Raw genomic sequence first — 15,290 nt, 5'->3', positions numbered from 1 at the left:
CACCCCCAATGGACCCCCACCACCCTGATTGACCTGCAGCCCCTCCCTTAAGCCATCTCCACCCCTGATTGGCCCCACCCACACCAATCAGGGGTGGGGCTGGCTGGCCAACCTCCCACGGCCCCTCCCCCATCCACTGACCCTGATTGGCCCCCTCACCCCATGTGGGGGCAGGGCCAGCCGGCCCACTGCCCACAGCCCCTCCCCATTTCCAGCTCTACCCCCAACTAGCCCCCCACCCCAATAAGGGGCGGGGACCACTGGCCAGTCACCTGTGGCCCCTCCCCCCAGGCTGCCCAGCCCTGATTGGGGTGGGCTGGCTGGCCAACCTCCCGCTGTCTCCTCCTCCTGACAGGCCTAGCCCCACCTGTGCAGGAAGTTGTGCACTGGGCCTCTAGTAAGAAATAATTTAGAAACAGCTGCAGTAGAAAAAGTACTGGATAAGAAGTAGGAAGAGCTGGACTTAGGGCTAATTTTGCTACCAATAGTCTTGAACAAATTACTAGATTTTTCTGAAATTGGGGTTGGTTTTGTTAGCCTGAATGAGTCTTAAAATTATATAATGAGTGCATCTTGACAGTTTGGGGTTATTGAGACTTAAGAGGATCATAATTTTTGCGGTTTACCATTGTTCATTCCTGTGCCATAATATGTGTAGAATAAAAACATTTATATTCTTAATTGTTTCTTACAGTCAGGTATAAAATTTGTTTTAACATGTCAAGAATGCTTAACAGGTTTCTTAGATTTGCTTTATGCTTCATTTGTCATTCTCTTTCAAATTATTACTCTATAGTAATAGTAATAATTTAATAATATGGCAGCCTCACAAATGGGCTTATAAAAGTGAATTCTTATACTTTGAAGGTTTGTTTTCCTCTTAGAAAAGCAGCTGAACAAAAAAAGATGTTGATTTTTTTAACTCAAGTAGAAATAGTTCTTTATTGCTAAAAAGAACATTATTTCAGTGGCTGTCAAGATCTTTCTATCCATATATCCTATTTTTCAAATAATATCTTACTTTAATTGGATGGGGAAGAAGGCAAAATAAGAGCTTCATCCTCTTCACTTTTCATTCATTCAGAAAACTGCCTGTTGAGGACCTACTCATGCCAGGCACTGTTCTTCTAAGTATTTGCAATGTATCAAAGATCCCTCCTCTTGCAGAACTTGTTTTGGATTTAGGACTTGAATCTGTGTCTTATAATCCTGCTCAATTCGAAGCTCTTAGGTAGGTAGGAAAATTGAAGCCTCATGAGGGAATAGTTTCAATTTTTAAGTGACTTTCTTTTTGGATTTTGTTTTGTAAATTGAAGTCTTTGTAGAATAACACCCTACTACTAATTATTTGTACACAGGGTCTCATTTGCTGAAAATGACGTTTCTATGTAAACTATTGTTTTAATATATTAATTTGTCTCCCCAGTTTTAGAGGGAAAATAAAAATAGCCAGAGTTTTAGAAATTATGTTTATTTGTAGGTAAATTAAGATGTTTATATGATGGTACTCATTGCATATGTAAATTAAGTTGGTAATTTTATGATAGGCTCTAGACCAGTGATGGCGAAACTTTTGAGCTCGGCGTGTCAGCATTTTGAAAAACCCTAACTTAACTCTGGTGCTGTGTCACATATAGAAATTTTTTGATATTTGCAACCATAATAAAACAAAGATTTATATTTTTGATATTTATTTTATATATTTAAATGCCATTTAACAAAGAAAAATCAACCAAAAAAATGAGTTTGCGTGTCACCTCTGACACGCGTGTCATAGGTTCGCCATCACTGCTCTAGACTATTGTGTAGGCCAATTAATCAGACTCAGCTTCTATAATAAAGGTTTTTAGTGCTTTTCCTCCCTTTCTAGGTAAATGTGAATGAATGCAGAGAGATTTTTAATGGCATTTATTTATAAAATGTTATAAATATAATGGTGGCAGTGAATTATGAAGAATGTTGATAAAAGCACTAGAAAATAAGATTTTTATTAGCAGATTCAGAGGCCCACAAATACTCTCCTGTTTTCAGCCACCAAAATATAATTAAGATATCATACTTGTCATCAGAAAGCTCCCAGTTTTAGTGAGGTAATCAGATTTGAAGGGAAATTGTTGTGCCTGAGGAATGAGGAGCAGGGTTGAAAGAAAAGGTCATGAGTTTTAAAGGATTGTTAGACTCACCCCGTGAATAAACAAAGGCCAAAGATAGTCTCAGTAGGAAAAATGGCATGAGTAGCAAAGATATGTAGGTATGAGCCTTGGTCAGGTAGATCAGTGTAGACCAGTGATTTTCAACCAGTGTGCCACAAGAATTTTTAAAACATGCAGTACCTGACCTCTTTTCCCTTAGATTGTCAGATTAAAAAATGACAGCAGCCAACATAATAGCCATTCAGTATGAATGCCCTGTCTTGAACCATAAATACGTAGGTCATATAAGAGTTGTACCTTATTGGTCACGTCGCATAATAAGGTTGTATCTGATTGGTTAGTTATTGGTAGCAGAAATCCTTATATACAAGTATTCCCCTGATTTTTTTTTAAGTCACTTTGGAGCACAAAGAGTAGGTAATTTTTTTTTTCATGGCAAATCAATCAAAATTATACCTTTTTTGGTCAGATTGGTAAAAAAATATACATTTTTTGGTATGCCACAGAATTTTAGGAATTAGTTTATGTGTGCCATGAGATGACAAAGGTTAAAAATTACTAGTGTAGATGAAATATAAAGGATTTCAAGTGCATTTGTCAGAAATAAGAATGAGAGTTACTTGGACAAAGTTTTGAAAACATTGTAGGGGGTTTGGCTTTTATTTTGTGGGTGGTAGCAGCCAGAGACTGGAGAAGATGGGAATAAAGGTTCAGTAGGAATGTCGTTTTCAATGCTTTATTGTGACTTACCTTTCAATCTGCCATCTTCACATCTCTTTTTTTCTCACTTAAAGTTGCCCAAAGAAACTGAGAACCCATCATATTGAATATTAGAGTTGCTTAAGGTGATGACAGGAGTCAAACAGAATAGGAAGGTGTACTATGTGAGCTAGGTATACAGAATCTTAATGAATAAGATATGGAAAAGTTACTTGAATATGTATAGGATATTCTCAAAAGAGAAAGAAATTGGGGAAAGGGTAGGAATATGGATTATTAGAGAGTTAGAAAGATAGCAATCTTGTGATATGAGGGACACAGGAAGTTGAGTAGCATCTATTTTGAAAGGATTAGTAGAGAAAAGATGCTTGAGGAGAGCCATGTTTAAAGTGTTATTTAGCCAAGTTCACCTATGTTAAACTTCAATTCTTTCCGATTACATTGTTGAGTAGACTAAAAGACTTGAGGACAGGTACGTCTATCTTGTTTTCTGTTGTATTCTCTCGTGACATTCTTTTAATATTTATTAAATAAGTGTATGAACAAGCTAGGACCTGTTTCATTCATCTTTGTGTTTCCTGCTCCTTAATATAGTTGATACTCAATAATTGTCTGTTGAAATGAATCTTTAAGAATGTTTCTAGCCCTAACCGGTTTGGCTCAGTGGGTAGAGCGTCGGCCTGCGGACTCAAGGGTCCCAGGTTCGATTCCGGTCAAGGGCATGTACCTTGGTTGCGGGCACATCCCCAGTAGGGGGCGTGCAGGAGGCAGCTGATTGATGTTTCTCATCGATGTTTCTGGCTCTTAATCCCTCTCCCTTCCTCTCTGTAAAAAAATCAATAAAATATATTTTTTTAAAAAAAGAATGTTTGTAGCATCCAAATGGAAACCATCATGGTTTATATTCCTGAACTGTCCAGATGTGTTGTCTGGTGGCTACCTACCCAAATTAATTGCTGAATCTAACCATTGTTTATGCAGAATGTATTTCACCATTAAAAAGCACAGTATAATTTTGGGGCTGTATACCTCTGGTTTTTTGAGACTGGAGTTTTTCAGTCTGCTGGGCACCAGATCCTGTGATCTTGTAGAACTGTAGTTTTTTTCCATGGTACCCAAGAGAATAAAAAGACTAATTGCCATATTGCCATACTTTGTATGTGTTTTACTACTTATTCTGTCAGTGTCCCCATTGTTTAACTAGAGTACTGATGCTATAATGGCTTTCAATGTATCTCTTATTGTCTTAACCATTGGAAATAGAGTACTGTACAAATGATAACTTATATTGCTACTGTGGTATACTACTTTTTTCTTTTTGTTTCCCTTTTAAACCAGTAGGTAAAAAGCTTTCATTTTTTTAATGGCATTACCTTGTACTCATAGAAAAATCCTGATTTTTCTGAGGTTTGTTATTTTTTTTAAAGTTTAAGTATTCGAACTAAGAATGTATTTTTTAAAACAATACCAAATTTAGATGATTATTTGATTGAACATGTAGCAAATTTTCTTTATGAAAGTGTGTTGTCCTAATTCTCACTGTGTGCCCCTCCTTTGAAACTCCTGACTTCTCTATTGCTAGTCATTGTTTTCTGCTTTGTATTGAGGTCATATGAATGCTACTATTAGGCTCCTCTTTTCTCCCTTCCCCCATAGAGATTATAAAAGTTGCTGAATGCATTTTGTATCCCCCATAGTGCCCCAAAGCATCCTGCTTTGCTTGTTGGAAGTAATCATTAAATATTTCAGTTGTTAGTTTGCGGAAAGATTTTATGTATTGCTTTGAATTAAGAGCTTCACTTTGGATACTTAAAACAAAGAGTGGGGAATATTGCCATGAGGATTGAATTTTTTTTTTGAAATTTGTGAAATGCTTAAACTGATATTACTAACTATACATACATTAGTAAATTACTTAGAGAAGAATCTTCCTACAGCATCAAGAAAAAAAGTTTTCCCTGCAGTGGCTAGTTTGTTTTGTTGATACTGTTATGATTCCTCGGATCAAGATTGCCACCTTTATTCTAATTGTTTAGAATAATCCTGTCAGTCTAGAAAAAAAATCAAGAGGGCATCAGGAATCACTTGTCATTGGTGAATTCTTAGAAAGTTAACTCAGCAGAAGCTTGTTTTGAAATACAGAAATTTTAAGGTATATATACTATGAGATAGCAACATCTATTCACCAAACTTACATTAAATATACAAATGGTAGGAGATTGGCTACGTTACAAGAATTCCTTCTAGTTATGGAGAAATATCTGTTGTATTGAAGAAAGGAAAGCAAGAATCAAGTGGCAATTGAGAGTTTAGAAAATACTGTATAAAATACGTGAATATATGTATTTTATGTCACTTGTTTCTCAAATTTTAAGGCACTTATGAACTTTGTGTTAATCTTGTTAAAATGTAGGTTCTGATTGTGCATTTCTAACAACCTCCCAGATGATGATGATGATGATCTTGACCGTGATACTGGCTCTTAGGAACATGCTTTGTATAACAAGATTCAAATACGTATATGAATATACTAGAGGCCTGGTGCATGAATTTGTGCACCAGTGGGGTCCCTGGGCCTGGCCTGCAGGATAGGGCCAAAACCGGCTCTCTGACATCCCCCGAGGGGTCCCAGATTGCGAGAGGGTGCAGGCCAGGCTGAGGGACTCCACTGGTGCATGATCAGGGCCGGGGAGAGACATAGGAGGTTGGCCAGCCGGGGAGGGACCGCGGGAGGGCTCCAGGGTGTGTCTGGCCTGTCTCGCCCAGTCCCGATCGGCCGGACCCCACCAGCAAGCTAACCTACTGGTTGGAGCGTCTGCTCCCTGGTGATCAGTGCACATCATAGCTACTGGTCGACGGGTTGACTGTCTGCCCCCTGGTTGTTAGTGCACATCATAGCTAGCAGTTGAGTAGCCTTAGCATATCAATAGCATATTATACTTTGATTGGTTGAACGGCCGACTGGTTGACCAGACACTTAGCATATTAGGCTTTTATTACATAGGATTATGAATATGTAATACAAGAAATAATAGTAGAAAATGCTTGTATGGCATTTACTGTAGGCTAGGCACAGTTCTAAGCATTTTGTGTATGTTAACTCATTTTATCCGTACAACACCTCCTTGTTGTTGGTGTGGTGCTGCTATTGCTATTTTATAAAAACTGATACACAAAGTAATTAAGTTCTCCGGGGCACACATCTGCTGTTGGGTCTGTGATTTGAATCAGGCTGAGAGGCTTTTCAGCTTCTGTACTTCTGTGCTGCCACTATTCACTGTATATGGCTAATCTTTGAGATCAGGAATTCTTGGGGTAAGACAAAGAGCTGTAGAGCTCTTTTCAAACCGTTTGTGTTGGATTAGGAAAATGTCTTTTATATTCCACCAGAGGCCCAATGCATGAAATTCTTGCACGGATGCTGTCCCTAGGCCTGGCCAGTGATCAAAACGTGAGCGTCTGGTGTGGAAGGGCAGGTCCCAGCTGACCTCTGGGCCCTGGGCAGCACCTGGGCCCCGGGGTCCCCACGTGCCCCCCTCCATCTGAGTCATGATGCCCGAGTCCCCATGCTGAGATGCTGTGAGTGCTGCCAGTGGCGCCACACGGAAGCCGGGCAGGCAGTGCACTCTCTCCCAGCTGGCCTCACAGACCGGCTTCTGCGCGAACCCACGGGGAGGCCGACTGGCCCCTACAGTCCCAGCGGCTGTGGCCCGGCTCAGCCAGAAGATGCACAGGTGTGGGGTGGGCTCCTCGCGGGCACCTGGCACCTGAGCGCAGAGGCTTCACCAGCGTGCCAGCCCTGGTGTCCCAGGGGAGGGTAGTAAGGGGAGTGAGAATGAGCTCGGTGGACACCCTACATTCTCACCGCACCTCCGTCCCCATCATCCCTGCCCCCACGTAGCCGGCAAGAGGTCGCAGTGTGCAGTCGACACCTGCCATGTTCTGGTGGTCAGTGCACATCATAGCAAGCAGTCGAACTCCCAGTCGAGGGGACAATTTGCATATTAGGCTTTTATTATATAGGAGGATTACTTAGTTTCCATTGAGATTCACTTCTGTACTAAGCCACTTTTGATAGGTTTATATCACATTAGTAGGATGAAGTGAAAAATTCTTGAGATCTGCAAGAATAATTCTTTAATGGCATTTCTTGGAAAAATAGGATTTATGTAACTGGTAAAGTTTATAAAGTGACAAGCCCTAGATCACATATGTAGGACTCTGTAAAAATTCAAGTGTTATAAGTGGGAACTTAAGTCCTTTTTAAAATTATGGTAAATGTTGCATATTTATGTACATATTCACGTGAAACAAGCAATGTGTTTCAGAATTTAGACCCAGAAAGGTACATAACAGACATTCAGTGGCTCCCAGTTATTTTAAAAGAGTAGAAAACAAATCTGACTTTTAAAATCACACAAAACCAATAGAAATCATGTTTAATCAGAGGAAATGGAGTCTGCCCTGCATTGATACTAAAGCATCTTAGTGGAGCTTGATGTGATGTTGATCTAATCAATAGGTAAGAGGAGCTACAGACCAGATAGGTTAAGTAACTAGTTAGTAGTTGCCCTGGGCAGGTGCTTGCAAATACGAATTTAATTGTTTTAGCTCCTGGGTGAATGTTAAAATACTACAGATTCCTAGGAGGTCCGTCATACCTGTTAAAATTATAGTATCTCTGTGATACTTTTTAATGCTCTTTGTATAAGTAGCATGTACTCCTGTTGTTCGTGCCCCATTTTATGTTTTTAATACATGATGTCTATTTATTTTTTTTACATGTATTTTAATTGCTTTCAGTGAGGAAGGGAGAGGGAGGGAGAGACAGAAACATCATCGATTGGCTGCCTCTGCCCATACTGGTGATCCAGCCCACAACCCAGTCACAATCCTGACTGGGAATCAACCAGTCAACCATTACCTTCTGGTTCATAGGTCTATATCCTCAACCACTAAGCCATGCTGGCTGGGCCATGATATTTATTTTAATGCAAAATAATGCTAGCCCTGGCTGGTTTGGCTCAGTGCATAGAGCAGTGATGGCGAACCTATGACACGCGTGTCAGAGGTGACACGCGAACTCATTTTTTTGGTTGATTTTTCTTTGTTAAATGGCATTTAAATATATAAAATAAATATCAAAAATATAAGTCTTTGTTTTACTATGGTTGCAAATATCGAAAAATTTCTATATGTGACACGGCACCAGAGTTAAGTTAGGGTTTTTCAAAATGCTGACACGCTGAGCTCAAAAGGTTCGCCATCACTGGCATAGAGCATGGGTCTGTGGACCCAGGGGTCCCAGGTTCGATTCCAGTGAAGGGCATGAGCCTCTGTTGCAGGCTTATCCCCAGCCCTGCCCTGGTCAGTACATGTGCAGGAGGCAACCAATTGATGTGTTTCTCACACATCGATGTTTCTTTGTCTTTCCCTCTCTCTTCCATCCTCTCTAAAAATCAATGAAAAATATCCTCGGGTGAGGATTAAAAAAACAAACACAACAACAAAATAATGCTACATACAAATTTCTGTACTTCTGAGATTTAATTAATATTTGAATTAAATATTGTCTTGAGTTTTGAGACTTAGAGAAGAAAGTTCTTAACTTTCAGTAATCTCTACCCTCATTAATTATATGGCTCAGTTATAATTTTAGTGAACTTTAGAACTAAAATCTTTATAATTAGTTTTAGCTGATGAATTTTTTTGTTACCTAGACATTCTATGAGATTGGCTACCTAGGATTTTGCCTTAGGCATTGAAATTTCAAGGGTGAAAAGTTTAAAGTAATGGTTAAAAAATAATTTTGCATGTGTTATGTCAGAGGGTGGGGGTACTGTGCAGATTATTAATGTTCTTCAGCTCTCCACAGCCAAGAGCTGCTGGCCCAGGGTCAGCCTCCTTATCAATTCATGAAGATACTTGGATGTGAAAACTCAAGGGCAAGTTCATGCCTGCTGGCCTTTCCTATCATCCTCCTTTTCATCCTCCTTTTCATCCTCCTCTTCCCTTGGCCAGTAATTTGATTTGGAAATGTGTTTTTTGCAACTTAGGCATTAATTTATCAGTGAACATGTTTTATTACAACATCAAAAAAAATAAAGGTTTTCTTTTGACTTAGTAATTCCACTTTAATGTTTGCTAAGGATGTAAAAAAAAACAAAACAGGAAAAACTATATTCACAGTAATGAAGAATGTAATATACCAATTTTGAATTATTACATGGTCATTCATAAAAACAATTCAGAATTCTTTCATTGTCATTCAAGTTGCTTTTATGAGTAAAGATTGTTATTTGTTTATGGTATAGTAATAAAATAGGACCCAACTTGGGAATCATAATTGCAAGTTTAAAAAAAATCAGTATACAATAAAATTAGCCTTTTATTTTCATGTATATTTCTATGAATTTTATCCAATGTGTAGAATAATGGAACACCTATAACAATCAATATAGAACATTCCCTCACACCAGAAAACTCTGTGTTTTCCCTTTATAGTCACACCTTTCTTCAACCCCTGGTACTTGGCAACCACTGATCTATTCTCTGTCATTATAATTTTGTTTTCTCATATAGTTTGTAACCTCTTGAGACTAACTTTTCATTCAGCATAATTATTTTGAGATAGAGCCAAGCTATTTTATGTATCAATAGTTCTTTTTTTTCTGAGTAATATTTTATTGTATGAATGTGCCATAGTGTACTTATCCACTTACCTACTTGTTGAAAAGCATTTGTATTGTGAACAGAGTTTTGTGATTTTTGAATAGTGCTGCTTGGAATGTTCATGTACAGGTGTTTGTGTGAATATAAGTTTTCATTTCTCTAGGGTAAATACCTAGGAATGGGCTTGCTGGGTCATATGGTAAACAATTTAACTTCATAAAATACTGCCAAACTCTTCCATTGGGGCTGTACCATTTTGCGTTCCCTTCTTTGGTAATGTATGAAAGTTCTAGTTACTGGGAATCTTCCTCAGCACTTGGCATTGTCAGTGTATTTTGTGTTAGCCATTCTAATGGGTGTGTGGTGGCATTTCATTATGTTTTATTTTTTTAACTCTCACCCAAGGATATGTTTTTTAAATTGATTTTTAGAGAGAGCGGAAAGAAGGGAGGGAGAGAGAGAGATAGAAACATCTATGTGAGCGAAACATCTATGGTTGCCTCACGTACATGACTGGACCAATCAGGAATTGAACACCCAACCTTTTTTTGTACTGGACAACAATGCTCCAACCAACTGAGCCACCAGAACAGGGCTCATTATGGTTTTAATTTTCTTAATGGTTAATGTTGTTGAGTATCTTTTCATGTGCAAAATTGCCTTTATATATCTTTGGTGAAGTGTCTCTTAAGTTATTTTGCCCATTTTTTAATTGTTTGGGTTTTTTACTTGTAAGGTTTTTTAAAATATATATATTCTGGATACAAGTCATTTGATATTTTCTCCCAGTCTAGAGCTTATCTTTTTATTGTTTTAACTGTATCTGCAGAACAAGCATTAATTTTGATGGAACACAATTATTTATTTATTTTATAGATCATGCTTTTGGTGTTATGTAGGAAGTTGCTTTAAATTTCAGATAACATTTTTTTCTTGTGTTTCTTTCTAATAGACCTTTTTCTTTGAATTATTATGGTGCTTTGGAAATGATATGCTATAAGTAGAGGTTTCCTAAAGCAGAGGTTAATGTTGAATGTTGATTGATGGCTTAAAAAAATCAGGACTCAGAATTACATCAATATTATTATTCTAACTATATAAAAATATGTTCATGTTGAAGAAATTCTGCAAAGGAATGGAACAGAAATGGCTGGTGTGGTTCTTTTAAAGTCAGTGGTTTGCAAATCCTGACTGTTATTAGTAGCTTTTTTTTTTAATTGACTTTATTTTGTAGAGCAGTTTTAGAGACACAGCAAAATTGAGCAGAAGGTACAGAGATTTTTCATGTACTTCCTGCCTCCACACACGCATATAGTCTCTCCTACTTTCTGCATCTCACCCCGGAGTAGTACATTTGTTACAGTGGATGAACCTACATTGACATATTATTGTCACCCAGTGTATAGTTTACATTGGGGATTACTCTTGGTGTACATTGTCTAGGTTTTAACAAATGAATAATGAAATGTATTCTCTGTCATAGTACCAAACAGAATAGCCTCACTGCCTTTTTATCTTTCCCTCCACCCTAACCCCTAGTAACAGGTGATTTTACAGTCTTCTTAGTTTTACCTTTTCCAGAATGTCATATAGTAGTTGGAATCATATGGTATGTAGCAGGGGTGGGCAAACTTTTTGACTCGAGGGCCACAATGGGTTCTTAAACTGGACCGGAGGGCCGGAACAAACGCATGGATGGAGTGTTTGTGTGAACTAATATAAATTCAAAGTAAACATCATTACATAAAAGGGTACGGTCTTTTTTTTTTTTTTTAGTTTTATTCATTTCCAATGGGCCGGATCCGGCCTGTGGGCCGTAGTTTGCCCACAGCTGCTATGTAGTCTTTTTAGATTGTCTTCTTTCACTCGGTAATATGCACTTAATGTTCCTTCATGTCTTTTCATTGCTTGATAGCTCATTTCTTTTTAGTGCTAAATAATATTCTGTCTGGATGTATCTATTCATCTACTGAAGGATATCTTGTCCAAGTTTTGGCAATTATGAATAAAGTTGCTATAAACATCTGTGTGTGGGGTTTTGTGTGGATATAAGTTGTCAACTCCTTTGGTATTTATACCAAGGAGTATAATTGCTGGATCATTATAGTAAAAATATGCCATTTTGCATTTCCCCCAGCAGTGAATGAGAATGCCTGTTAATGTACATCCTCACCAGCATTTGGTGTTGTCACTGTTTGGGATTTTGGCTATCTTAATTGATATGTAGTGGTATCCCAATATTGTTTTTATTTGCATTTCCTTAATGATCAGATATCACAAATCTTTTCATATGCTTATTTGTCATCTGTATTTTTTGGTGAAGTGTCAGGTCTTTTGCCAATTTTTTAAATTGGGTCATTTGTTTTCTATTGTTGAGTTTTATGAATTCTTTGTATATAGTAAGTCTTCACTTAACTTTGTCGATAGGTTCTGTGACTTTAAGTGAAATGACATAAAATGAAGCCAATTGTACCAGAGGCTAAGAACACAAGGTTGAACAGTCCTTTATCAGATATGTCTTTTGCAAATATTTTCTCCCAGTCTGTGTTTTGTCTTCTCGATCTCTTTTATCAAAATCTATTGCTATTCAGATGATTCTAATTATTCACCAGGTTTGTGATCTGTTTTGAACTATTATCTATGCATTGCTTTATCCTTTCAAAGCTAAGTACCATGCGCAGCCAGTTTTCAATGGCTCATTTTATCCTGTCACAGCTGACCCTATACTTTTATCACCTTTCCATGGCTTTGTTACTTGTTCTTGCTTATCTCACCCTTCAAATTCCAACTCTTCAACTGAGTAACCTTCTTAGAGGTCTTCTTAAGTAATACTACCGGTCATACTTGTCAGCAGGCCCTTTTGATCCTAGGATCACCTCTATAGCAGGGTTCCTTCCCATTTGCCTTTTCTGGTGCAGAAATTAATGGTTGTGTTGAGTGTGAGACTAACAATGTTACACACACATACACAGCCCCCGCTTTCTCTTTTTCAAAATGTCTGTATTGTTACATTAATATTTTGTAAAATGAGGCTTTTTCCATTTAGTGTATATTTTTCATTTATATGCCATCTTTTTGTTTAAAAAGCCTGTTTTAATTTTCATAAATGTTGTATTTTCATCTGATTCCTACCACTTTATGATATATATTTGAAAAAATATCCATTTACTTTTGATGTATCAGAGTAGAAAGATATTTTTGGGGGTAGTAGTAAAGAAATAATTTTTTGCTTATAGAGTGATTTGAATAATGAAGAGATGATTACAACAAGTATATGTAAGACATTTACTTTGTCTTAGGTATGTGTGTATATGCATAGTCATTCAAAAATAAATTTAACAAAATTAGCTCTTAATAGCTTTTTTTTGCTAAGTAATATGCACTTATTTGTGAGGATAATTTTTGAAGTGTAATGCAAATAAAGTTTTATTTATGACACATTGTGCTAGTTGATCATATTATTTTGTTGAAAGTCAGGTTTAAGTATAAATATTATATAGATGCTTGTTGATATATTTTATTTTAAAGAGTATTAGTGATTTTGAAAAACATGGTTTATTTTATAACTGTTTAATTGGTCACTTTTTCATTCATCTAAACACATTTTTGTATGAATGAAATATACCAAGCACATTTTTGTGTCCCCAAATCAGGGTGACTTTAATGTAGGTAAAACATAACTTGATTTTTATAACAAAGGGGTATACAGAGTTTACTTAAGTCCTTAAGAATAATTAATTGTTAGATATTCTTGGTGTTTGGAATATACCATTTTATTTTTGTTACATTGTGCAATTTCTCTAGTATTTTCATGATTTTAATTTAATTGACACTCAGAATTTAGTGTTTCAGTGAAAGAATATGAAGTGTGGCGAAGAATTTATATATAGCTACATTTTCAACTTGCTGTGTTGATGGTTGTTTTGTTTTTTTTTTCAGTCTTAGCTACCTTGGAAATTTGTATCTGACAATTGGTAGACTTAATAAGTTGAAATAAATGATTTATTTTATCTACTTTGCATAATAGTATTTGTTAAACACAGTGCTTTCAACTAACCGACATGGATATTTATCACTTTTGATATAGTCAGCATATTTATGGAATAATTTCTGGGTGATATATTTTGAAGTCCAAAAGCTTCAAAATGCATCTTGTGTACAAGACAAAATTCAGTTGTGAACAAAAGATTAAATATATAATAAAATTCTAAGTTATGTAGTATAAGCTAATGGTTTTTATACTACATGTTTAGTAGACTAGACATATTGTCCCATCACTAATATCTCTTGAAGACCTCTTTTTCTCTAATATAAGAAAAAATAAATTAGATAGTTTTTTCCTATTTGAACTTACTCTCCTATGTGTTGGGATTAGTGCGTTATGTGTATTTTCTTTCAATGTTTGGTATTTCCAATCACTTGTTTATACTAGTTATAATACTCAATGATTTTTTTAATTTCTTTTGTTTAGAACTTAGGTTCATAGATATCTATATATTTTAATACATATATTATATTTGTTTCTCAAAAATCACCATGACTTCAGATTCTCCCAACCTGAAAAATTGTTTACTACTGTAGATTGTCTATAGTAAAGGATGTTTGGAGATAAAGCTGTCTATTAGGTTGGAGTATTGACAGTTGAGCTAGACCATGGAGGATTAGTTGGATTTGAATAACTGGAGAGTTTGGTAGTATAGTACAACAAAAGAGTTATAGAAACCTAGAAGACAAGCACACTTCTTCATGATAAAGCTAGAACCAGAATCTAGATTCTGTTTCCTAGTTAAATACTCTTTCCATTGGACTGATAGCATAGCAGGAAGTAGTAGTGGTCAGTAACCTCTTATTGGAGAAGGTGGCAGTATGCTTGTGGATTATGTGAAGGAAGTCTTGAAATCTACGTAGTATTATCAGGATTGCATTAGGAAAACATTTCAGACTCAGGGAACTTATGTGCAAAGGCAGATAGATACACTGAAAGAGCTTACCATGTTGGAAGTGGATCATGGTATTGGTGGGTGGGGATAAAATAAAATATCTTACATATGCCAGGCACTATTGTAGGTGTAGGAGATACACATGGAAAAGACAGAATCCCTGATGCTATGGAGCTTACATTTTGGTGTGAGAAACAAGAAACTAGTAATACAGTACCTAGTGATGAGTTCTGTGAGGAAAAATAAACTGTAGGGTTAAGGAGTAAAGGTAGAGGTTGTTGTTTGAAATAGGGTGGTCAGGGAAAAACTGAAGGTAGGACTTGAGGGAAAAAAAGTGAGGGAGTGAGCTGTGAATCAAGGCAAAAGAAATGGCAGAACACATTTTCTGTATGCAGCTCCATTGTAGCTAGAGTGCTTAATGAGTGCCAGACACTGTTCTAAGTATGTTACAAGTGTTAATTTAATCGTTCTAAGTATGTTACAAGTGTTAATTTAATTGTTCTAAGTATGTTACAAGTGTTAATTTAATCCTTTCAATAATCCTACAAAATGGACACTATTTCACATATAAGGAAACTGAAGCATAGAGATTAAATAATGTATCCAAAGTCATACAGCTAGTCAGGGAGCTGGGATTCTAGCCTAGGTAATTTGACTCAGGAATCAGTGGTCTCACTATTTCTTCAAAAATGGGGGAGGAAAGGTAAAATTGGAGCAATAGCCCCAGGGCCAGTTCTACAGATAGAGCCTTTTAGTTCCATTTAAGTATTTAGGATTTTTCTTTTCTTTCTTTTTTTTTTTTTTT

General features: G+C 36.7%; 1 protein-coding gene across 6 annotated transcripts in view; it reads left to right on the top strand.

The window, feature by feature from the left end:
• CUL3 (cullin 3) overlaps nucleotides 1–15,290 on the top strand; it is an 82,018-nt gene that overhangs the window by 11,526 nt on the left and 55,202 nt on the right. The gene's annotated exons all lie outside the window — the stretch shown is intronic.

Source organism: Myotis brandtii, unplaced genomic scaffold (genome assembly GCF_000412655.1).
Source record: "Myotis brandtii unplaced genomic scaffold, ASM41265v1 scaffold79, whole genome shotgun sequence".
NCBI lineage: Eukaryota > Metazoa > Chordata > Mammalia > Chiroptera > Vespertilionidae > Myotis > Myotis brandtii.
Note: the sequence above shows the minus strand (reverse complement) of the source record. Positions and strands in the feature narration are given on the sequence as shown.